The 23791-nt window shown below is 40.2% G+C and overlaps 1 protein-coding gene across 2 annotated transcripts in view; it reads right to left on the bottom strand.

Moving 5' to 3' along the window:
* Positions 1–23791, bottom strand: part of LOC134539837 (FERM domain-containing protein 5) — a 168743-nt gene that overhangs the window by 41161 nt on the left and 103791 nt on the right. The window lies entirely within an intron of this gene.

Genomic DNA, 23791 nt, shown 5'->3' with positions numbered 1-23791 from the left:
GTTTCTCATTGGCCCAGAGTCATCCAGGTGAGCTGTGAGCCAATAGCAGAGGCAGCACTGAGGTATAACTATTTGTATTTTAGCCTATCGCGAAATGAATTCGCGAATTTTTCCGGTCTAACAATTAAGGGTAACCCAAACAGTTTTAGATAACCGCATTAGTAGGGCCATGCATATTTCGCGAAAAGATTACGAGATTAGTTATAAGTTAAAAAACACTGTAGCATCGTCTGATGTGTTTCGTGATTGGGTGAGTTTCTTCCAGGCGCATGTCGATTGTTACAACACCAATCATAGTAATTCAAGTGCGGAAGCAAACGCGTCCTGAGTGGCTCGGTCAAACAAGGCAACGACTTCTCTCGCATACGGCCGCCAATCACAAGCAAGAAACCTCTGGTGCGGGTATACCTTGTTGCAGTACAATAGGCGTTCAGATTTATTCGCGAAAAATGCCTGCCTCTACGCATTAAAAGAAAGTGAACCTGTAAACTTTATTTGTGCATCACGATGGAGCCCCTCCGCAGTAGAATATCTTAGTAAGAGAGTGGTTGAACGTCCAAATTCCTAACCGTATTGATCGAGACGACACATAATTATTTCGCTGGCCTCCACGTTCACCTGACATAACACCATGCGATTTTTTTTTTTTTTTTCCTCCTGGGACTTTATAAAAGATCGTGTCTACGTTCCGTCGCTACCTAATGATTTGCCAGAGTTCAAGACACAGAACTGAAGAGGATATTGATTCCATTACTCTGGACGTGTTAACCATCAGATGTGAAAAGAATTTGACTTTAGGTTGGATGCGTGCCGTATAACTAAAGATGCACATATTGAACGTTGTAAAAAAATTGGTTGTCTGTAAAGTCGGTTTACGGACGATAGTTTAACGTGACAACGTCATAACAACACATTGATGAATGATTGCATACTTTTATGAATAAAATTGAATCATTTTTTATTGAATTATCACTATTTTGTATGGATACAAAGAAGGAGTGAAATGAAATCTACAATTTAATTGATAAATTTACTTTTATTTGCACTCATTAATTCAAATATGTTTATTACTTTAACGAACAGATTATTTTAACTATAACTTTTATACGTGTTTGCTATTTAACTTCTTCCAATCTGTGTTATTCTGTTAAGGATAGGACGATGATAGGAAAAGTAGGAAACGAATGGGAGTGTTTCAAGTTTAATGTGCCTCGAAAAAGTCAAATCGACGGTTGTTCCAATCGAGTGGAAGAAAGATAGATGCGGCGCAAGCGTACAATGAGCGTAACGGGACAATGTGCGTAACGGGACACTTTTTCGTGCGTGCAGCCGGCGTTTATCGATTTATTAGACGTTTCACGTCAAAAAAAAACGCAAGTTTAAGTTACGTAATTTCCAGCAGCTTTATCTGTCAATTATAAACGGGACATTTTTTTTCTTTCACCCGTGAGTTTCGCGACCAGTTCTTATTTGTTCGTGACCCGCAGACTACATTGTTTGCCTTGACGACCTCGCCACCGACGGAGACGCAAACGCCCAAACATAAAATGAAACGAAAATAAACTTTGCTCCCGCTCCCTTAATTTCACCCGTCGTGGCGTCCGCACGGAACGAAGAGAGTCCAGTTAACACGAGACTCCGGCGTTATTTTTAGGCGCCCCCGCGGACTACGTACTTTTTTTTTTTTCAACAAGACTCACGCCGGCGAACTTCACATGCTAAGTGTTGGAGGGGGGGTGGGTTGTGAGTTGAGGGAGGGACAGACCCGAGGGGGAAGTGGAGGGCGACACGTGGTTTAATCAAGCGAGGCAACCACGCACGATGACCGCCCCCCGACTCGAGGACCCACACGACGTCGCCAAAGAGCTCCGTGGAAGAGGGGAAGTGAACGGGGGTTGTAGAGAACAGCGACCAGGAGACTCTTCTTACTCTTCTTCCGTTTGCACTTTTTTTTTTTTTTTTTTTAAGGCGCACCCGCGTCAGCATTCGCATTCATCCGGAACAATAGAACAGTATATGGTTGACGCCAAATACTATACATTTACTTAAAACTAATCAGTAGAGACCGGAAAAATTCGCGAATTCATTTCGCGATAGGCTAAAATACAAATAGTTATACCTCAGTGCTGCCTCTGCTAATTGGTTCACAGCTCACCTGGATGACTCTGGGCCAATGAGAAACACGCAAACCAAAGCTTTATCGAATCACAGGCTGCTACGTTGTGACGTCTCACAAGACAGCAGCCAATGAGTGGGTGGCATTTGATCGAGTGTACGTAGAACTATGGAGTTCATCCTGCGAATTTTTCCGGGCCCTATACTAATCAGGTACGGGCCACTAAAACAGAAATATCACAGTGTCACAGTCAGTGGGGCTGCTACTTGGTAAACCAAGAAGCAGCAGTCCAATCCGGAAAAGGGGGGGGGGGGTGGTTTAGCGGCAAGCCGAGCGCCGGGCTTAAGTGACAGACACTCCTCTCCTGTAATCAGGAAAACCGACGACCAATTCTGGAGCAGTTCGTTGTCCCGAAAAGAACTACGCAGGCGGCTCAAGACACTACAAAGTCACTGATTGCACCCTAGGTATCTGCAACACTAGGGGAGCGTACAAGTGTTGCAAGGGCTGGGCCTCACAACACAAGTGCACTGGGTTGCTGAAAGTAATCAAAATACAAGAACAAAAGTTGGAACACAAACACAGGCCCAGGAAACACAACCACTAATGGTTTTAAAATTACGAAGGTCTAAAACAACTTCATAAAAATAAAACGCTACAAGTATCAGGATTATTATTCATGTTTTAAGAACGTCTACTAGTTGATACGGAAGTACAAGTACACTATAAATGTTTCTTAGAATAACTGAAGATCGAGTAAATACAGAGTGTATAAAAATTCGTGGTACATAAGTTAAGAGTGGATGGGGTGATAGAATATATAACTGGACAAACACACGTAACCACACCATGTATGCAGGGGCGCAACAACTAAATTTCCAAAAGGGGGGGGGGGGAGAATATACCTTTATATAAATAATCATCGATCCCCCGGGAAAATTTGTATTTCAAGGTGGAAAATGGAGCTATTTAAGCAGTTTTATTATCTAAAAATTGATTACACAGCACTTTCTTTGCCCCCATTTGCCCTCACTTCAAGGTTTCAGAAGGAAGGAGGGGGGGGGGGGGGCAAAACACCCTTCCCCCCTGTTGTTGCGCCCCTGCATGTATGCTCGGGACGTAACCAGTGAAGCGCTAGAGGGTTGTGCAAGTGTTGAGACGTGGGATGACGAGAAACAAGACAGAAACACACTCCTTGCACTCCCGTCATTCCGCCTGCAATCAGCGAACTGTCATCCTTCACGCAGAGATGTTGGCGTGTGATCGCTGAGAGGTTCGTGTGCACGAGTCTTGTTGTGGAACTGACCTCGGCACAATCTCTGTGCTTCCCTCGCCACGGCAGTCCTCAAGCCCGTGCTTGTGATGCTTGACGGCCTTCTCTTGGCTCGTGTCGGCATCCGTGTCGCTAGTGATCCCCGGCACAAGTTGCTGCGATCCGCGAGTTTGAATCGTTCGATGGAAAGCGTGTGTTGATTTTTTCCTTGTGTAGTTGTGTTATATCGTCCCTTAAAGTTTGTTCCACACATTTTCAAATATTCTGTAGTACTTTCCTGGTATGTCACGAAGTGCTGCCACCTGTGTTTTTCCGGAAAGTAACTTGACAGCGCGATTGTAGCACAACAGCAATACGAATTATGTGTAAAGTAATGAGTTTTGAAATCTATATCAAACAAAAAAATTTTTTTGTAGTAGTTTTAAGTATCTTCAGAATAATGCGTGAAATGCGCAACTGACGCATCCGCAACCACCAAAGCCTTAGCAGCACCTAAATTGCTCGGTGTCTTCACAGAAGTGCAAGCGAAACGAACATGGCGCCGTGCAGTTAACAACACCCTCTTCCTGACGGGTTACAATTTTCGTAATGCTCTGAACGTCACACGTTGAAGTTAGTTTTCGTTAACGCTCTGACGATGTCTCATCACTAGAGACCTGCAAAATTCGCGGATTCATTCGGTGATAAGATAGAATTTAAACACATATACCTCTTAGATAATTTTGCTATTGGCTTACTGTTCATTTGGACGAATCTCAACCAGTTATAAACCCTCAACCAAAGAAGGATCGAATCACAGACAAACCAGCTGAGACGACTTACAAGTCGGCAGCCAATGAACTTGCGTTATTTGCCCGAGTGTACAGGGGTATGTGCAGTCTATCCTGAATGCCATCGAAACCGCGAATTTTGCAGGTCTCTACTTATCAAACTACCGGATGTAAAGAAGTTTTACACGAGGGTGGGGTGGGGGAGGGGGAGACTAAGGTGGTAATGGAACGAGTTCCGCGAGGGCGTGCGTTCCCGTGTCTTGGCTCGAGGAACGGATCACGGGTCCCCCATCACTAATTCGGTCCCGGCGAACGCGCGCTGCAGCCCCTGCGCTATCGATTGGGCGCGCTTGAGAGAGGTAGGCTCACCCGTTACCCCTTCACCCCCCTTTTTCACGGCGGTCTAACACCTGCAGCATCCCTGAGCCGTTCGAGAGGCCTGCCTGCCTTTCTGCCTGCCTGCCTGCCTGCCTGCCTGCCTGCCTGCCTGCCTGCCTGCCTGCCTGTAGGGCGTCCGAAACACCCTCGCCATTCACAGGCAAACACGCGTAGCTTCTTATTATCTTTGAAAGATTTGTGCAATGGGAGTGCATGACTTTATGTAAGCTTTTGGACATACGCCATTGCTAAGCACATGTATGTCTGTAGAAGAAAACTACAAAAAACCCAAAAGACAAAAACTCAAATTAAGCAAAAAATTGCTGTTGTCAACAGGATATAAACACCACATAATATTCCATAACAGGAATATGGTCAACAAACAAAGAAAAACAAAGAAAAATTGACTAAGAGAACGAAAAACCCCCCACAAATGATGACAGCACAAAAATATTGAACCCAAAAAAATTCAGCACAACAGTTGAAACGAGACAAAAACACGACAACTGTTGTGCTGAATTTTTTTGGGTTCAATATTTTTGTGCAGTCATCATTTGTGTTTTTTTTTTCGTTCTCTTCTGTTTTGGAAAACTATTGTGTTTTTTTCGTCGTTTCGTTTTGTCGCGTTTTTGTCTCGTTTCAACTGTTGTGCTGAATTTTTTCGGGTTCAATATTTTTGTGCTGTCATCATTTATGGTTTTTTTTCGTTCTCTTAGTCCATTTTTCTTTGTTTTTCTTTGTTTGTTGACCAAATTCCTGTTATGGAATATTATGTGGTGTTTATATCATGTTGACAACAGCAATTTTTTGCTTAATTTGTGTTTTTGTATTTTGGTTCTTTGTATTTTTTCTACAGACATACATGTGCTTAGCAATGGCGTATGTCCAAAAGCTTACATCAAGTCACATGTAGCTTCGTGGTCAAGAAGTTGTAGACATATAGTCTCGTAGCCTTGTAGTCTTGTAGTCCTGTAGCCACGTAGTCTCGTGGCTTTGTAGCCAGGTAGCCTTGTTTCGTAGCCAAGTCGCTTAGTAGCCAAATGTTCCTGGAGCAGTTAGGCCTAAGACAGTAGGAGCCAAAGAAAGTTTTTAACAAAGAATTTTGGAATCAAAGACTTTTGGAGATACAGATGTTTGAACCCAAGGGCATTTGGAACCAAAATATTTTGGAATCAATGACTTTTGGAGCCAATTGGTGGTGGAGCCAAAGACTGTAGGAGCCAAAAACCGTTTGGAGCCAATGGATTTGGAGCCAAAGACTGTTGGAGACAATAACATTCTGCCCTAGCGCTTAAAAAAGAAACACAAATGAGCGTGGTCGCCAACGCGTTAGTACCTGATTCGTACCCGTTAAATATTTTCAGACGTACATGAATCATCAATGTTTCTTTTTTTTACCTTATAGTTTACCATAAATAATAAATAATAAATAATCAGCTGATTCACCATTGACCAAAAAGAAACGCAGGCACAAAACCTTACAAAGGAAATAATTATAAAAAAAGTGTGCGTACTTATGCACACTCGTTAGAAGTTATACTACCTTTAAACTAACTTTAATTTTGCACGCAAATAATAAATAGAAATAAAATAAACGAACTGGAGTAATTTTGTAAATACGGTTGGTAAAGTAAACATTCAATCAAATTTAAAATTTTGATATGAATACTCAGGACTCAATATTCATATAAAGACGGGTATAAAACTATTTAATTTAGTAAAATAGTTGGGACACATTTTAATTAATAAGATGCTCAAGAGATACGATGCTTGTTAACGAGTCCCGCGGCGCTTGAAGCCGGAGAGCGTCGCAGCACGAAGCCAGCGCCGGAAACGAAGAGGCAACTTCGCCCGGAGAAACTTTCCAACCCAAGCAGCGAAGCTAAATCATCTACCCCTTCCCACCCTTTTTCCCTTTTACCCCTTTTCGACCGATTTCCCGGGAGAGAGAGAGCGCGCTTCAGTCGAGGCGCCTCACGTCGCGAGGACCGAGCAGCCTAACATATCCATCAAGTTCTGTCCCTGCCCGAACACGCCCGAATATTCATTCACCTTCGGCCAACCTCGGCATTTGTTTTATTTTTTGCGCAGGAAAAAAATGAATTCAAATATTAAAAGTGGTCGGTTAGGTTAGCTACATTAAAACACTTTAAAACACTATGGACGGTTGGTTAGGTTAGTATAGCTACATTAAAATAAACAGAGAAATATATATATACATATACTAGCTGCAGTACCCGGCGTTGCCCGGGCTAAACACATGGAGCTTTATTGTCTGCGAGTTAAAGCAAACTGGATATTGCTATATCACAGTGTGTTGGACATAGAGAAATGTCACACAATTACTGTTTGTATGTTTGTATGACCTATGATTTTTTGTTTACCCATGGCGATGTTATTTATCATTTATTATTAATTATATATTATTAAGACCATTAATCGAAATAAAAATTATCATATCTCTCAAGTTGGAAAAAAATTACACATAAATGCCAATTTTCATCTAAATCGGTTGACTTGGTGAAGAGTTCACTGGAAACAAACATCAGGACACTGGATTTATATATATATATATATTAAGATTAAGATAAGATAAACCAGAGGTTGGCCGAAGGTGAATATTGGGGCGTGTTCGGGCAGGGACAGAACTTGATGGTACATCTTAGGCTTCCCGTCACGAGGTCCACGACATACTTCACGCACACACGGTGACCGCAGGTACACACACGCTTGTCCGAGGCGCTCCACCTTTGAATATATATACTGGATAGAAGTCGCCAGCCCAGGTTAAAACTTCTAATACGGTTTTGAGGTAGTTGGTTAATTCACCGCCGCAATCGCCACCATCTCTAGGGCATCGACTTGTGGTGGTCCCTGGCGGACAAGTGTCGAACTCTTCAAACACCCATTCCCCCTCCCTTTGAACGAACTTGAGCTGCAGTGAATGATTGATGAGGGGTGCGGGGAATGACAGCGGGCGACAGGGCTGCGCTCTAACGTGTAAATAACAACTAAGACGATACAGGGGCGTCACGGCAGCGCACTGCAGCGGTGAAGTTCCCAAGCTGCTCATCTTACGCTTTTGAAAAACGTAGAGTAAATCCTATCCACTCGCGACTTCTGTACAGTATATGTATTCAAAGGCTCCACTGACTGTCCACCGTGCGATGCCCTCTCGTGTTCGTGTCCGTCAGGCCTGGTCCGGACACGGAGCTGGACAGACGTTGGGAGTTCCGCTTCGAAACAAGACGTACGATAAAGAAAACGCTTTACAAGTGTGTGTGGGGAATCAGCATGGAGCATTTCAATCTTTTTATTCCCACCTCGAGCTAAGAGATGACGAACGAGAGAAACTTCTTCATTACTCCGGTGTGTCCCGTGTTCACGTCTGATGAGTAGAGACCTGTGAAATTAGCGGATTCATTTCGCGATAGGTTAAGAGTCCAAATACTTTTTGACATTATTTTTTTTGCTTCAGTGATTGGGCCACAGTTTATCTGAAGGACTCTGGGCCGATGAAAAATCTTTAACAGAAGAATTATTAGCGAATCACGATAATTCCAGTCAACAGGTGTTACGAGTCGGTAAACCAATCAGCAGATGTTAATTTGCACGAGTGCATAGAGGATCATGGAGTCTATCCTTCAGGGATTTGAAATCGCGAATTTTACAGGTCTCTGCTGATGAGCCCCCTGGACAATAACAGTTCTACAGATTCACCATTGATACCAACTTGAGAAACCGAACATCTAACCTACTTCTTGTGAAGACACGTTCGGAAAGCAGCCACCAGAGCTACCAGGGGACGAATAGGAGAGGCTCCCTGTGCGGAGGTTAAGTCGTAGAACAGTAGTGAACAGTCGCGGGTGATTTCCATAGCCCGCCTGCGTACCGTGCGGCCTGACGTGACTAGGACCTTGTGTCCCCAGCCTAGCGTTATAACATTCCTCCAACAAAGGGCGAAAGGGAGAAGAAAAAAAAAAGGGGGGTATGGCTGTACCATGGACACGGCCGTGTGTTGTACGTGAATAAGTGTACGTAACAGGTAATATTTTCTATACAAAATATAAAATACGCTATTTTGTGTTTTTCAACACCATATATATTCACTGTAACTATTTTACACTAATGTTTTACATATGCAATCGATAGATTTTGACGAGAGCTGATGATTGAAACTCATACGAACGTCGTAGCTTCTCCGAGTCAAAAGTTGTACTAAATGGAAATCTCGAAACGCAACAAAATGACCTCAAAAGGGCGGCGCTTCCCCCTCCACCGCGCGCGATGCGTCACAGTCCTCAGCGTAACGGATTCTTTGATCCTTTAGCTATCCAGTGGTGTAATTAAATTTTGGATGGAGATGATAGAATGTAGCTGCAACACCAACCTGTATTCCCCGATTTTATCATTCTTCTTTTGAATTGCCTTTCATTATGGAAGCAATTATAAAGACGTATTCACGTCAAAACAACGTTAGCGAGCCTTTCAGTACTCGCCAGTGATGGGTTAACATCCAACCTCAGTGACGTTCCAATTTTTGGGTTCTCACGTAGCAACCACACATATGATACGAAACTCGGACACAAAATTTAAAGTAGAATGTTTTGAATAATGCTGAACGTGATAAAAAAAAAATTAAATTGTGTTATCAACTACATTTCTGGACGCATATCACGCATAGTTTTCGCATCCGCCGCTGGATTTCAATGTCGGAGCAGCTACGTCAACTATTGAATCATTTGATTATCAGACCGATATTTTAAACTATATAATGAAACGGCAACGATAAAAGAGAAAAAGACTTAAAAAAATATGGATCTGGTTTTCGACAATGTATTTCATTAAATACTGCCACATTGTTAAAATTCATTAAACCGTTAATACTATAAAGTTTCCCTTTGGCTTTGTGAACTTTGGTTCGCGCCAAACGCCACAGATGGCAGCACCATGGTTACACATTTCCGTTCGAAGCGACTTCCGTACCATTCACGAAATTACTCCTACCAGATGGCGTGTACCGACATTTAATAAGAAAAATTAAACATAATGCAAAACAGATCTACTATTTGCAGAAACATACGGATTTTTGATGCTAGAAAGCTAAAGCTGAAATAATATATATTTTTAATGTGCTACTATAAACAGAAGTGATGCGTCAAAAAAATTTGCAAGCATGAAAACGGTTGCTGCAAATTAAAGTTTCGTGACTTTAGAGACCAGTCCCTCAGTTTCCTTACTACTTTGCGAATTTCGTGACCTGTAGACAATCTGGCCCATATGGGAGGAACGTCGAGACGAAAGAAAAGATTTTCCGTCAAGTCAATGCGAGTGTCGTCCTATATACCCTTGGCATCATGAAGTACGAGTTCGAGATGTTTTTTTTCCCCCAAGTGTTCATGGCGCAGTTACGAGCCTACAACTCCGGCATCGACACTCTCGATAGCTAATCGCGAAACGCCTCGCAAAATCGATACATTCGTGCCCTTAGGGTCCTGCCTAGTCAGGGGTGTATTTGTGCGGGAACCACACATAACTTAGAAAGTCACAACTTAGAACTGTCATAACTTAGAAATCTTGGAAAAATCCACGTAACTTTGAAACACACAACTTAGAAAGATCATAACTTAGAAACACACAACTTAGAAACACACAACGCAGAACCACACAACTTAGAAACGTCATAACGTAGAAAGTAGCAACTTAGAACTATCATAACTTAGAAACACACAACTTAGAACTGTCATAACTTAGAAACACGTAACTTAGAAACACGCAACGCAGAATCACACAACTTAGAAACGTCATAACGTAGAAAGTCACAACTTAGAACTATCACAACTTAGAAACACACAACTTAGAACTGTTATAACTTAGAAACACGTAACTTAGAAACACGCAACGCAGAACCACACAACTTAGAAACGTCGTAACGTAGAAAGTCACAACTTAGAACTATCATAACTTAGAAACACACAACTTAGAACTGTCATAACTTAGAAACACGTAACTTAGAAACACGCAACGCAGAACCACACAACTTAGAAACGTCATAACGTAGAAAGTCACAACTTAGAACTATCACAACTTAGAAACACACAACTTAGAACAGTCATAACTTAGAAACACACAACTTAGAACAGTCATAACTTAGAAACACGTAACTTAAAACATGCAACGCAGAACCACACAACTTAGAAACGTCGTAACGTAGAAAGTCACAACTTAGAACTATTACAACTTAGAAAGTCACAACTTAGAACTATTACAACTTAGAAACTCACAACTTAGAACTGTCATAACTTAGAAACACGTAACTTAGAAACACGCAACGCAGAACCACACAACTTAGAAACGTCGTAACGTAGAAAGTCATAACTTAGAACTATCACAAGTTAGAAACACACAACTTAGAACGATCATAACTTAGAAACACATAACTTAGAAACACGCAACGCAGAACCACAAAACTTAGAAACGTCATAACGTAGAAAGTCATAACTTAGAACCGTCATAACTTAGAGAATTCTAAGTTATGTGTTTCTAAGTTTTGTGTTTCTAAGTTATGACAGCACCCCTATTTGTGCTTGCAAGACGGGATGATAAGTGCCACGCTCGCCGGTGCTTCTAGCGCGTTGTCGCCTCTAAGCGCAAGGCTCTGAACTAGCACGTAGTCTTCTCGTGGTGCAACTACGAGATCTGAGCTGTAACCATAACGTTATAATACGGAGGAACGAAGACAAACGTGTAATGCACGGCCCTTTTCAGTGTTTTCAAGAATCTGTACCGGGTGCTTCACGCCTGAAAAAAATATTCTTAAAAACACGCATTCTAACAAAATAACTCTTCTAAAAAAATTGGTTGTCTGTAAAGTAGGTTTACGGACGATAGTTTAACGTGACAACGTCATAACAACACATTGATGAAATGATTGCCTACGTTTATGAATAAAACTGAATCATTTTTATTGAATTATCACTATTTCGTATGGATACAAAGAAGGAGTGAAATGAAATCTACAATTTAATTGATAAATTTAATTTTATTTGCACTCATTAATTCAAATATGTTTATTACTTTAACGAAGAGATTATTTTAACTATAACTTTTATACATGTTTGCTATTTAACTTCTTCCAATCTGTGTTATTCTGTTAAGGCTAGGACGATGATAGGAAACGTAGGAAACGAATGGGAATGTTTCAAGTTTAATGTGCCTCGAAAAAGTCAAATCGATGGTTGTTCCAATCGAGTGGAAGAGAGATAGATGCGGCGCAAGCGTACACAGTGTAACGGGACAATAAGCGCAACGGGACACAATGTAACGGGACAATGTGCGTAACGGGACACTTTTTCGTGCGAGCAGCCGGCGTTCATCGATTTATTAGACGTTGTCACGTCAAAAGACAAGTTTAAAAACGAAATACCTACTTACTCACCCTTAGGGTATCTTTAAATGCTTTTCATAGACAAGACACCACTCTTATATAGTTTTCACATCGTATGTTTTTTTTCTTCTGAGGATATGCACAACCGTTAAAGTGTGCCCAGGCAGGCGAGGGCCTTAACATCTCTCTTTCCCCCCCCCTTTTTACTAATTCCCCGGACCACCAAAACTAACTTAACTTTTTAACAGCTCAATAACTTCCCTGCCGGACGAGAGGCGCCAGTTTGCGGGTTGAGCTAATCGATTTTCGATGAACCGGCGCTCGAAGTTACCCCACCGGGCACAATGAATTGGGAGGAGCTTTCCGAAACCTAACCCATCCGGTGAACTCGATTTGCACTGCCCCGTGACGCACATTAATCAAACGCAATCTGCATAAATACTTATATAGTTAAAACGCCATGATAAAAAAAAAAACATTGTCTTATTTGAACAAAAACTTTACGACACGTTAAGAATAATTTCAGACTTTTTTTTTCAACGACTGCCGACGAAAGAACTATTTACCCAGTTCACTGATTTAAATTTATTAATTATAGGGTAGGCAATGGGCTTTTTGTATTAAAATAAGAATAAAAATTTTACCTCTTTTATTCAAAGATAAGACTCCATTTTCCGTATGATAGCTTGTGAGTGAAGTTGTTAATGGAGGCGCTAGAAGATTGAACTAAACATCTTTAACGTTTATCATGTGATATCATTTAAAAAAAATTGTGAGGCAAGTATTCATGTGAATTAATGGCGGAGTTGGCAAATGTTATGGGCCCGCCTCGACAGGGGTGTATGAGTGTTGGTGAGGCGGGATGATAAGCGCGACGCTTGCTGGTGCTTCTAGCGCGGTGTCGCCTCTGGACTGGCGCGCAGTCTTCTCGTCGTCACAGGACAACTGTGAAACTTGAGCGGTGACCGTAGCGTTATATGGCCGAGAAATTAAGGTAAAGGTGTCATGCAAGTTTCTTAAGTGCTTTCAAGAATCTGTACCGGTTTTTTTACGCCTGAAAAGTACCCTGAAAACATGCGTTTTAGCCATTTTAACTCTCCTAAAAATACAGTTTAAAAACTTAATCCGAAGTCAAAAGTACTTTTCGGCCCTCAGCGAACTCTTTAAATGCTTTTCGTAAGCAGACCCCACTGGGATATATTGAGTAGTTTTGGAATCGCGCTGTTTTTCCTGAAGCTCTGCACACCGTGTGTGTACCCGGGTAGGCCTAGTCAGGGGAGCAGGTGCGCTAGTAAGGCGAGCCCATGTGTGACGCTTGCTGGTGCTTCTAGCGCGGTATCGCACTTTCCTCGTCGTGCATAGAACAAGTGTGAAATTTGGTGGATAAAGAGATGTAAAGCAAGGCTCTCGGGTGGTTTCAAGTATCTGTTACCAGGCGTTCCGTGTCTAAAAATTGCCCTGAAAACACGAGTTTCAACATTTTTTTTCTCTCTCACTCTTCTAAAAATACACGTTAAAAAGGGAAATACGGAAAACAAGAACTGCCAATCAGCCCTCATAGCATTCTTAAATGCTTTTCGTAAACGAGGCACCGCTCGGATAGCTTGAGCTGTTTACACCGAAGCTCTGCACATTGTTGTGTGTCCGGAAAGGCGAGTCGCTTATTTATTAGAAATGTAAATATTATTAGTTAGTAAAACTGTAATAAAACATAATCGGGCTATCCTTTACGAACCCAGTTCCCCATATACTCATATCAAACATGAATTTATGATTAAAATATATTATGTTTTTAAGACATTAAAATACTACCTAGTATTAAAATTTCCAATACAGTTTTGTTCTTGGACATTGCCATTTCCTTGGGTTTTCCATGTTTTGAGAAACCTTTTTCAATTCAAAGTTTTCCGTTTTTAGATTTTTTTTCCTGTATGCGGGAACTCTGTTCTTAACAGAGTATGTACTTTACTTACAAATTTTTAAATGAACAGTTAAAATATAAACATTTTTCTATGTTGCATCCAAACATACGGTTGCATTTTAAAACATTTTTAACTGGTGTTTTGAATGCATATCCATTTCAACATGAATTTAAAATGCTACATCAATCAATGTACCAATCAGCAAAGATTCTTAACTCCTAACAGACATGTCCTGTACTACACACTTAAGGGTCGGTATCATACGCCATGCTGGCTATTTAGTTTTATTGACAAGGGCTTTTCCTGTACATCACGATAACGCTGTTGCATTGATAGCAATGACAGTAAATTCAGGAACTTTTCAACGAAATATGCACTTGAAACAAACGAAGAGTACTTCGTAATTTTAAATAACTAGATCTTCGCAAAAAAAAAAACCACGATGAATTTCAACTCCAAATTTCGGGTTCAATTGAATTCAGGGTAAATAGATACGTGGAATGAAGAAAGGTTATGGGTAAAGACCCGGAAATTGTGCGGATTCTTTTGGCCTCAGGGTGGAATTCTAAGTCATAGGTGTGCTCAACCCATGTTTGCTTTCCCCATTGGTTGATTTCTATGGTTTTACAATAAATTAGATTGGACTTAATAGTGTACATAGTACGGAATTAATGAATGTATATTTTTTAAATTCTATCCCTTTTCTTAATCCCGTTTCTGCAAAGGTTCGTTGTGTCAAAAATTGTTTTAGACAAATGTTTTTGACAAAAAATTATACCATTTACAAATAATTTGAATGTATTTGATAGTGTGCCTACTAAAGGAGTTATGAAATTTTTTGTCTTCCAACCCTTATTTTTTCCCAACCTTTGCATTCATGGTTGGTCGTATCAAAAATGTATTTATACAAAACATTTTGGTATTATATTAACCCTAGGAGTTATAATAAAATTCAAACGAATGTGATATTCATCATATTATGGGAGTTATAGCGAATTCTCTGTTTTTCAATAAACCTTCCTCATTTCTACTCCTCTGGTAGGATTTTGCCCTTTAACGAACTCAACAGAAATTTTCCCATGATTATGTAACATGTATCAGTTTGGAAGTGATTTGTGAAAAATTACGGCAACTATCGTGTTCCTCGAAATGTGATTTTATAAATAAATATATATAAACTTTTGAGTTGACGATAGTTCGGGGTCTATGAACCATGAAACGAAAACTAAATAAAAAATTTCCGGAAGTCGCACCACGGTAACGGCTGCAATATGTAGTGCTTGCTTGAAATATAGCAGAAAGCATGCTGTATTTTTACAAAAGAATTTTCAGAAACCAGCTGCCAAGAAATAGTTTGTAATACTACAAGAAAAATATTCTAACTTTGAACGACACATGACTACGGTTATTTTTGCATATATGAATACGTTTCCTACGACAATTGGCGCATAATTTTATATCTTAATTGATGGTTCATTTAAGCATGATTTTATTTTTTTAAACCACGGAAAAAATGACAGAATATTCGATAATTGGACTTTATTTTGTTTTACTACGTGCGCAGTTAATAGGCCTACCTACTGGAAAGCTAGCCAGGGAACGGTTTAACTATTGGAGTGTACTGGGACAACACAAAGCTTAAGTGCCTGGGTAAGAATCCGAACACTATTTTGTAGCGACACAGTTGTTTTCATGTAAATGTACGAACTTACAAACATCTGTAACATGACACGAATATTTATGTTCCATTCAGAAAAAAAAATCACAGTGCAGCGTGATAAGAGTGGAGCCGGGATGAGGTTAGTTCGTGTTCGCGATAACGTAAAAAAAAAAATAAATAAATAAATAAACGCGGTTGGAGTTTCGGCGTTCCCCCGGTGGAAACTAGGTCACGATTTTATCCATGCCTCTTCGTCCCCCGCCAACAAAAGTAAGTGGACTGGAGAGTTTCGGAAAAGGTATAGGGGAGAGAGGGGGAGAGAGAGGGAGAGAGAGAGAGGGAGAGAGAGGGAGAGAGAGGGGGGGGGAGAGAGAGGGGGGAGAGAGAGAGGTAGAGAGGGGGGGGGGGAGAGAGAGAGAGAGAGGGAGAGAGATATGCAGAGCGCTCGGAATTACGAAGCCGGCCTTGGAGCACCACCGGACATCCCACAAGCGACCGGAACAGTTGCATCCCATCAGGGATGCTGCGACCGTGGGTTTGAATGACGAGACGGGAGATGATGAGGAGGGGGTGGAAAGGGAGATCAGGCGACGAGGTCACAATGACCCAGTGGCGTGACCTCCCGCGTCGCTGCTGACAGCCGGATACTACATCGCCTGCTTCCCGCGCGCCAAACAGCCACCTGACAACCAACACACCAACACCTCCACGTCCGAACTACTACTGCTTGCCCGTGAGTGACCTGGCACGCACAAATTACTCCTGGCACATCACTCTCACATTTCTAGGTTTGGTTTTGGTTTCAAAAATACTTTATTAAATGAAGCGTACATAGGCCGTGGCCACTAAATATAGGAATACAATATAAACTAGAACAATAACAACAATTAATGAAACAAAACAAACCTTGTGCATCACATGCAAACGGCAATGCCAAACTAGAAAGTCTCTTCTTGCCAAATGGAAATAAAATCAAGTACAGGAAAAAGGATACAAGCAAAAACACACTAGACAGGGACATAAACACGAGGAGAAAAGTAACACTTCAGCTACGTAGGACTGACTTCAGCTGTGGAGGGACTGTAGTAGAGACCGCAAAAAAATCGCGGATTCATTCGGTGATAGGCTAGAAGTCAAATACACATATCTTTTAGATGATTTTGCTATTGGCTTACTGTTCATCTGGACGAATCTCAACCAGTTATAAACCCTCAACCGAAGAAGGATCGAATCACAGACAAACCAGCTGAGACGACTTTCACAAGTCGGCAGCCAATGAACAGGCGTTATTCGCCCGAGTTTACAGGGGAATGTGCAGTCTATCCTGAAGGCCATTGAAACCGCGAATTTTTCCTGTCTCTAGACTGTAGTCCAAAATTAATTGCCCTGAGTGACGAATCAACAAACTAACTACTCGTCGACTTGAAGGGCTCCCCCCACCCCCCAACGAAGTCTGTCTCACGCTCAGGGTTGCAGCAGAGTAAACTGCGAACAATGTTGCCAGATTTATACTACCCGGATTCTTTAGAATTATAAAGTCTCATTTTGCATGCCACCGTAAATCAAAATAAGTTTCAAAATTAATTTTCAATCATACAATTTCTCGAGTAATTAAATGCTAAACACCAAATATTATTTCACAGGAGAAACTATTTGTAACAGTCAGTCACTGTTAATACCAAGGCATTTCATCTGCAATGCTGTAAAGAGCCAACCTCTTTAAAATTAAATTATATAGACAAAAAAAGTTAAAAAAAATGGTTGAAACCAAGATGGTGTCTTTTAATTACATCTCCTTAGAAATAAAAAAAAATTAAAAATGGTAAATTATCAGATGATGCTCTCGATGAAATACACCAGGAAAATTATTTCCACAATTCTCATTCCAAAATTTTACGTTTAAAAAAAAAAAAAATTTAAAAATTTTTCATTACATTAAAAAGTAGTGTCTGCAACTTTTACGCTCTATGGAATGCATCTGGCAACAGCGCACACCGAATGAAGGACAGGAATCGTACATTGTAAAGAGAAAGTAAATGTCCATTTAAATGCACGCTGCAAACTAAGGATATGTCCGCTATACCCGGCCATGTACACGGTGTGCCGAGCTTCAGAAAAAAACCACGCGATTTGAAATATACTCGAGATATCCGCGTGGTGTCTGTTTACGAAGGGAATTAAGAAACACGCTCAGGGCGTATGAGCAACAGTTCCGTTTTATTTAGTTTCTAAACTTTATGAAAATGGCTACGAGGCGTGTTTTCAGAATAATCGCTATGCATGAAACTCCCCGTGCAGATTCTTGGAAGCACTGAAGGGACTTGCATTACACTTTTATCTTCATTTCTCTGCCATATAATGTTGTGGTCATCACAAAAATTGTCTCACAGTTTCCCAATCCACGACGAGAAGATAGTGCGCCAATTCAGAACCTTGTGCTCAAGAGGCGATAACGCACGAAAATTCCAGCGAGCGTCGCACTTATCAACTCGTCCACTAACACAAGTACACCCTTCTCTACACAGCTGGGAGGAAGAAATATGAAACCAAACCATAAGTTTGTGAACAGCTATGTTTTTTAAATATTGATTTTCGCTACAATATCAACAAAAAATTACTTCAAAACCTGCTAAATTTAGTAAAAGGACCAACTTAATTTACCGGGCGCTACCAAGTGACCTTTAATTCTAAAGCCGGTTTTTTTTAATGTAATAGGAAATCCCTCAATTTACGAGAATGTAGCAAAAAATATGGCGTGTAGATATAAAACCGCCACATGATATAAAACTGCAACATACAAGGAGGTCCGGGAAAAAAGAGATTTAGCTTATCTCCAAATTGCATTCCCCAAGAAATAATTAACGGTATTTAATTTAATTTAAAAATCTAATTTTTCTTCACAATAATTTATCATCGTATGGAAGTTTTAGTGAAATACGTTTCTTAAGGATGTTTTGAATAAGTCACATTATTTTCTTACAGTGTTACAGTAGAAATATCCTGAAATTTGTTTAATCGAAGCCGCGGATGCTAAGATAGTTCGTTATAAATGCAATCGGAAGTATAGTTGTTCAATTAAACGACCAAAAAATTAAAATCTCTTGCTTCAATTTTAAACAGTTAAATAAAATCATCCCTCCCCCCCCTTTTTTTCTTTAACGATCCCAAAATACATCGTTCCTCACGTTCTATGAATAAAGCGTTTCTACATCGAGACAGTTTAGAACTAAAACTCACATTTACTACAAAATGAAATAACGCGCAAAGCTCTATATATATATATATATATATATATATATATATATATATATATATATATATATATATATATATATATATATATATAATTTGTTGTGGAGCGATTTAACTCAAAACCACACTATCTTCACGAAGGTTTTTTTTATACATATGGCGACATACGCCCGCGGTGAAAGGTCTAATGATTGGATTACTATTTTTTTTTTAACTTTCACCCGACTCCTCTGTACCTCTGTTGATTCATATCCCCGATGTTTTCAATCGGGCGCGTGCAAAATCAATCACCGATAGCCGCGAGCACAGGATTACCAATACCTTTACTAGCCCGGAAGAGGGGGGGGGGGGGGGGGACAAACCGCCAAATGCGAACTCAAAAGCGTTTATACAACTCTTCGGCGACGAAGTTCGCAGTACAGTTAAACCTCGTTCATTCCGACTAACATGGACCAAATGCAATCCGAGGACAATCGAAAATTTGGATAGATAATCCAGGTAATATATACAAAATATTTTTTTAAATAAGTAGATTGCCGATTACTCTGATAAAAAAAACTATATTTTGCAACAAAATTACATATTATGCATTGCCCTATATCGTTTACAAATAATTATATATATATATATATATATATATATATATATATATATAACTTTTCACATAATTTCTAAACAAAGAATTCGTCAACTTTCTTCTGTTCCAAACATGTACGGCGTTTGAATGTAGCATGTTCCAGGTACATTACATGCAGCATACAATTGTCATTAATATGTGAACATAAAATAAACTGTCTGCATCTCCGATCCGGATTATCCCGAGATCCACATCGATAATGAAGCCGGATAAACGAGTTTTTACTGTACTTCCGTTTTTCATCTATCGAAACCTGTCACGCGAAACTTCCATTTTTTTTTAATCAGTGGTTACCTAAAATAAAATAAAAAACAGACATGTACGCACGCACAAACACACATAAACATAAACACACGCATAAACATAAAAAAACGCATAAACACAAACTCACGCATAAACATAAGCACACACATAAACATAAACACACACATAAACATAAGTACACACATAAACATAAACACGCACACACCAACACGCGCGCGCATACAGTATCTTACTCGAAGAGTACGCACTGACTTTTGTCCGACAGCTATTTAAATGGAATACGCCCCGCATGAAAACAGTTCGCTCCGGTGGGGAAGCCTACGATTCACTCGTCCTTCTGAACATACCCGAATACTCACGTTGGCAAGCCTTCCTTTCACAGACGAGAGAGCCAAACCCGAAGTTCATGCTAGCTTTTTTTTTTTTTCGGTACCACAACAGGTGTATTTATTTGGGGGAAATTGTTTACATGATTCCACAGTACCTTTAATGTAGCTATCCTAACCAAATCAACCGTCCACAATGTTTTAAAGTATTTATAATGTAGCTAACCTAACTTATTGACCATTAGTTATCATGAGTTGTATATTTATTTACAATGAACCAAAAAAAAAAAAAACCGAAAATGCACGATCGGGCGTTTGGCTCTCTCGTCTGTTTACAGAAGGCTTGCCAACGTGAGTATTCGGGTATGTCTAGAAGGACGAGTGAATCGTAGGCTTCCCGAGTATTCGGGCATGTCCAGAAGAACGAGTGAATCGTAGGCTTCCCCGCTCCGGTGCGCTGCTCATCAGCGACGGAAGTGGTTCCGGCCAGTCCGACCGACGATACACCACGCGGAAGCAAATCCGTCGAACGCCGACTCTCAACTGTTCGATGTCTGCTTTGCATGTTTTTCCGCGTAATCCGGAAAAAAAAAAGACGAGAAGGGGAGGGGATTGCGGAGGGAAACATTTTTTTTGTCCTAATCTGGCCAGGACTTCCGGCTTGTCAGAGACCGCAGTACACAAGTGACCAATTGCTGCGCAACTTTGTTTTGAAATCAATAACAGTAAAAAAAAAAAAAAAAAAAACAGCGATCCTGCAAATCAACCAACTTAGGGCATTTAAAGTTTCTCGTAAGCTACAATAACGAGCTACTATACTTCCAAGTCCAAACGAGGTATTAAAACCTAATGTTTATATTTGTTTGCAATATATATATATATATATATATATATATATATATAAACAACGTAAATTATAATTTATAATTAAGGATATAATAATACGTAATCGCTCAGTGTTTGTTACAATGCGGATGGGTAACTCAGTGAAAAAAATGATTGCCATGCGTCATTCAAAACACAGCAACAAATGTCGATATAAGCCGCGTTATAAATATATGAGAAAAATTTAAAACGTACGAGAAAACGCAGAGAATTAAGAAAGTCGAAAAAAAAACGAAACTAGACGAAAAACTATTAATAGAACATCGAACAGCACAGGAGGACGCAGAACTTGGACTATTCACAATATTCACACTTTAAATTTTGAAAGAATAGTGGTTACCAATTATCCAGGGATTTTTTTTTAATTTACGGATATCTTAGTGAATATATGAATGCTAAGTGTATTTAGTTCAAACACGAATTTACTGAAATTACCCTGGGAGATAAATATACAAAATCTTAAAAAATATGTTAAATTTACAGCGAAACACCCGGAATACGGCGTAGTTATACTATCAACATCCAGCGAGTATCGACGAAAATTACCTCTTGGTTCGGAGACGCTTGGCCTAAACGTCTGACACTGTACATGACGTTTTTGAAAGGTATACCAAGTATCGAAATATTATTTCTGTTGGCTACTGAGGTGCGTTATTCGTTGAAAAGTCCTTGAATTTACTGTAATTTCTGATCTTGGTGCGAATCGTGGAGGTAAAAAGTAAGGAAGTTGGCGTGTACAGTTTTCGCCATGTTAATACTTAAAAGCCAAAATGAAAACGATCCTAACCCCCCCCCCCCCCACCCCCAAGCATTCTTTCCTGTCTGCATAGTAGCAAAACAGTTTTTAGTTATGATGAATTATAACGCTCATTTCTTGCAGATGTGTTGGTATCTAGCAATATTCACTACCTACGTGATGGACATCTTTACGAATTTTACTAGCGACCTCTTTTCAAGCTATTTAACAAATTCATAACATATTAACCTTTTTTTTTAACAGCTGCGATTCCTTTTGCCGTCCGAATGCTAAACCAGTTGACTTCAAACTTGAGGACAGACCCATACACTATATATAGTCTGTCTCATGTAACTTGACCCAAAATTCGACAGTTCTCGAAATCAGTGTGTACCAATGGTCTACGAGTCTTTCTGTCACCGTCGCTATGTCCAGAGAGAAAGAGAGAGAGAGAGAGAGAGAGAATGTCCTTAACGCCCATTAGGAGAATATAACCCTGGTCGCTCAGAACAACGAGGCTACTTGCAGCCGCAAGGAGCTCAGAGGACATGGGGGGAGAAACTCTAATTACCGAGACTGAGACCAAGTTTTTTAAAGTAGTTATGGGCCCGTCCGCTAAATAGTAGTTTTCATAATACATTGCTGACATAACTGCATTAATTTATTAGGAGAAGTAATGTATAAACTATTATCAGGCAAACAAACCAGTGAAAATTCACTCTATTTAGGTAGCCACTAATTTTGTGGTGTGTAATACAATGAGTTTTCGCACCTCCTACTCCTTTATTTATTACATGAAGGTTTATTACAGAACAGCATTAAGTATTTTCGCATCGATTAAATTAGTTTTGCGCCGCCGAGGAGATACTAAATATCACCAAAAAAAGTATTAACTAAAAAAACTTTGTATGAGAACCTCTATTCCGATTTTTTATTTGATGGTAGTTATGGGCCCGCCCAACAGATAGCGACACATGTCACGTGAAACATGGTTTCAGTTTCCACTGTAAGAGTAGCAACTTCTATATCTCCCCCCTTGTTCTGTGCTCAGAGGTCAGCCAGGTCAGCACCCGGGATAACGATGTTGTCTTCACCACGCACTGGGCCGACCAAGCCACACGCATGCCGTAGACGCAGCTTGCTCTACGCTGCAAGGCGGCAAACTTCACCTCGGAGTGATTCCAACGAGGTACAATTGACTGCGCACTAGAAAATGTTATCAATAAGTATTACTAGGGGCAGGCATTATTCGCGAAAAGATCTGAACGCCTATTAGACTGCAACAATATACACCCGCAGCAGCGGTTTACTCCTTGTGATTGGCGGCCGTCTGCGAGAGAAGTCGTTGACTTTTTTTGACGGAGCCACTCAGGACGCGTTTACTTCCGCACTGGATTACTGTGATTGGTGTTGTAACAGTAGACATGTGCCTGAAAGAAATGTCACCCAATCACGAAACACAGACGATGCTACAGTGTTTTAACTTTCAGCTACTCTTAGAATCTTTTTGCGAAATGTGCATGGCCCTAAGTATTGCCATTCAAATCATTGTCACACACTACCGCAGAATAAAAAACTTTAAAAAAAAACTTGTGTAGTGTAAAAAAAAAAAGTATCAAACTTTAGTTAGGGGGGGGGGGGGGAAGAGCGAGCCTATTCAACGAGAACGACAGGCTTGAATTTCTGTAACGAATAAGAATTTCATTTCATAATTTCCGAGTTGAAATAAAAACTCGTTACCTAATGTCAAGAAGAAAGCTTTATCGGCGTAAAAAAAATAAAAAGTCATGCCCCTTCAGACAAACACTGCGTTCCTATTACGGTGGCCGTCCGGGTGTTTACGCTCCCAATCAAAAACTTCTAAAACTTTATTAAAATTGTATAACTACGAAAACCATTTAAGAGCCATTGCACTTGTCTGTACAAGTTTGGTTTCAAAAAGGTTTCGTCTATAACGTGTACTTTTCTGGACAGTGAAAAAACATAAAGCGGATGTTTTCACGGACTTTTTTTGGGTATTGAAACATTCTACATGCAGTATTGCAAGTGGTATCGGAAATTGCAGGAGGAAGCCTATTATCTTTGATATTTCAGCCTAACATAATAGGGAAGCCTAAGATGCACATAAAGTTCTGCCATTCCCGATTACACCCGAACAATTCACCTTCGGCCAACCTCAGGTTTA

This window comes from Bacillus rossius, chromosome 16 (assembly GCF_032445375.1).
Source record: "Bacillus rossius redtenbacheri isolate Brsri chromosome 16, Brsri_v3, whole genome shotgun sequence".
Lineage (NCBI taxonomy): Eukaryota > Metazoa > Arthropoda > Insecta > Phasmatodea > Bacillidae > Bacillus > Bacillus rossius.
The sequence above is the reverse complement of the archived record's forward strand: the minus strand, read 5'-3'. Positions and strand labels throughout refer to the sequence as shown.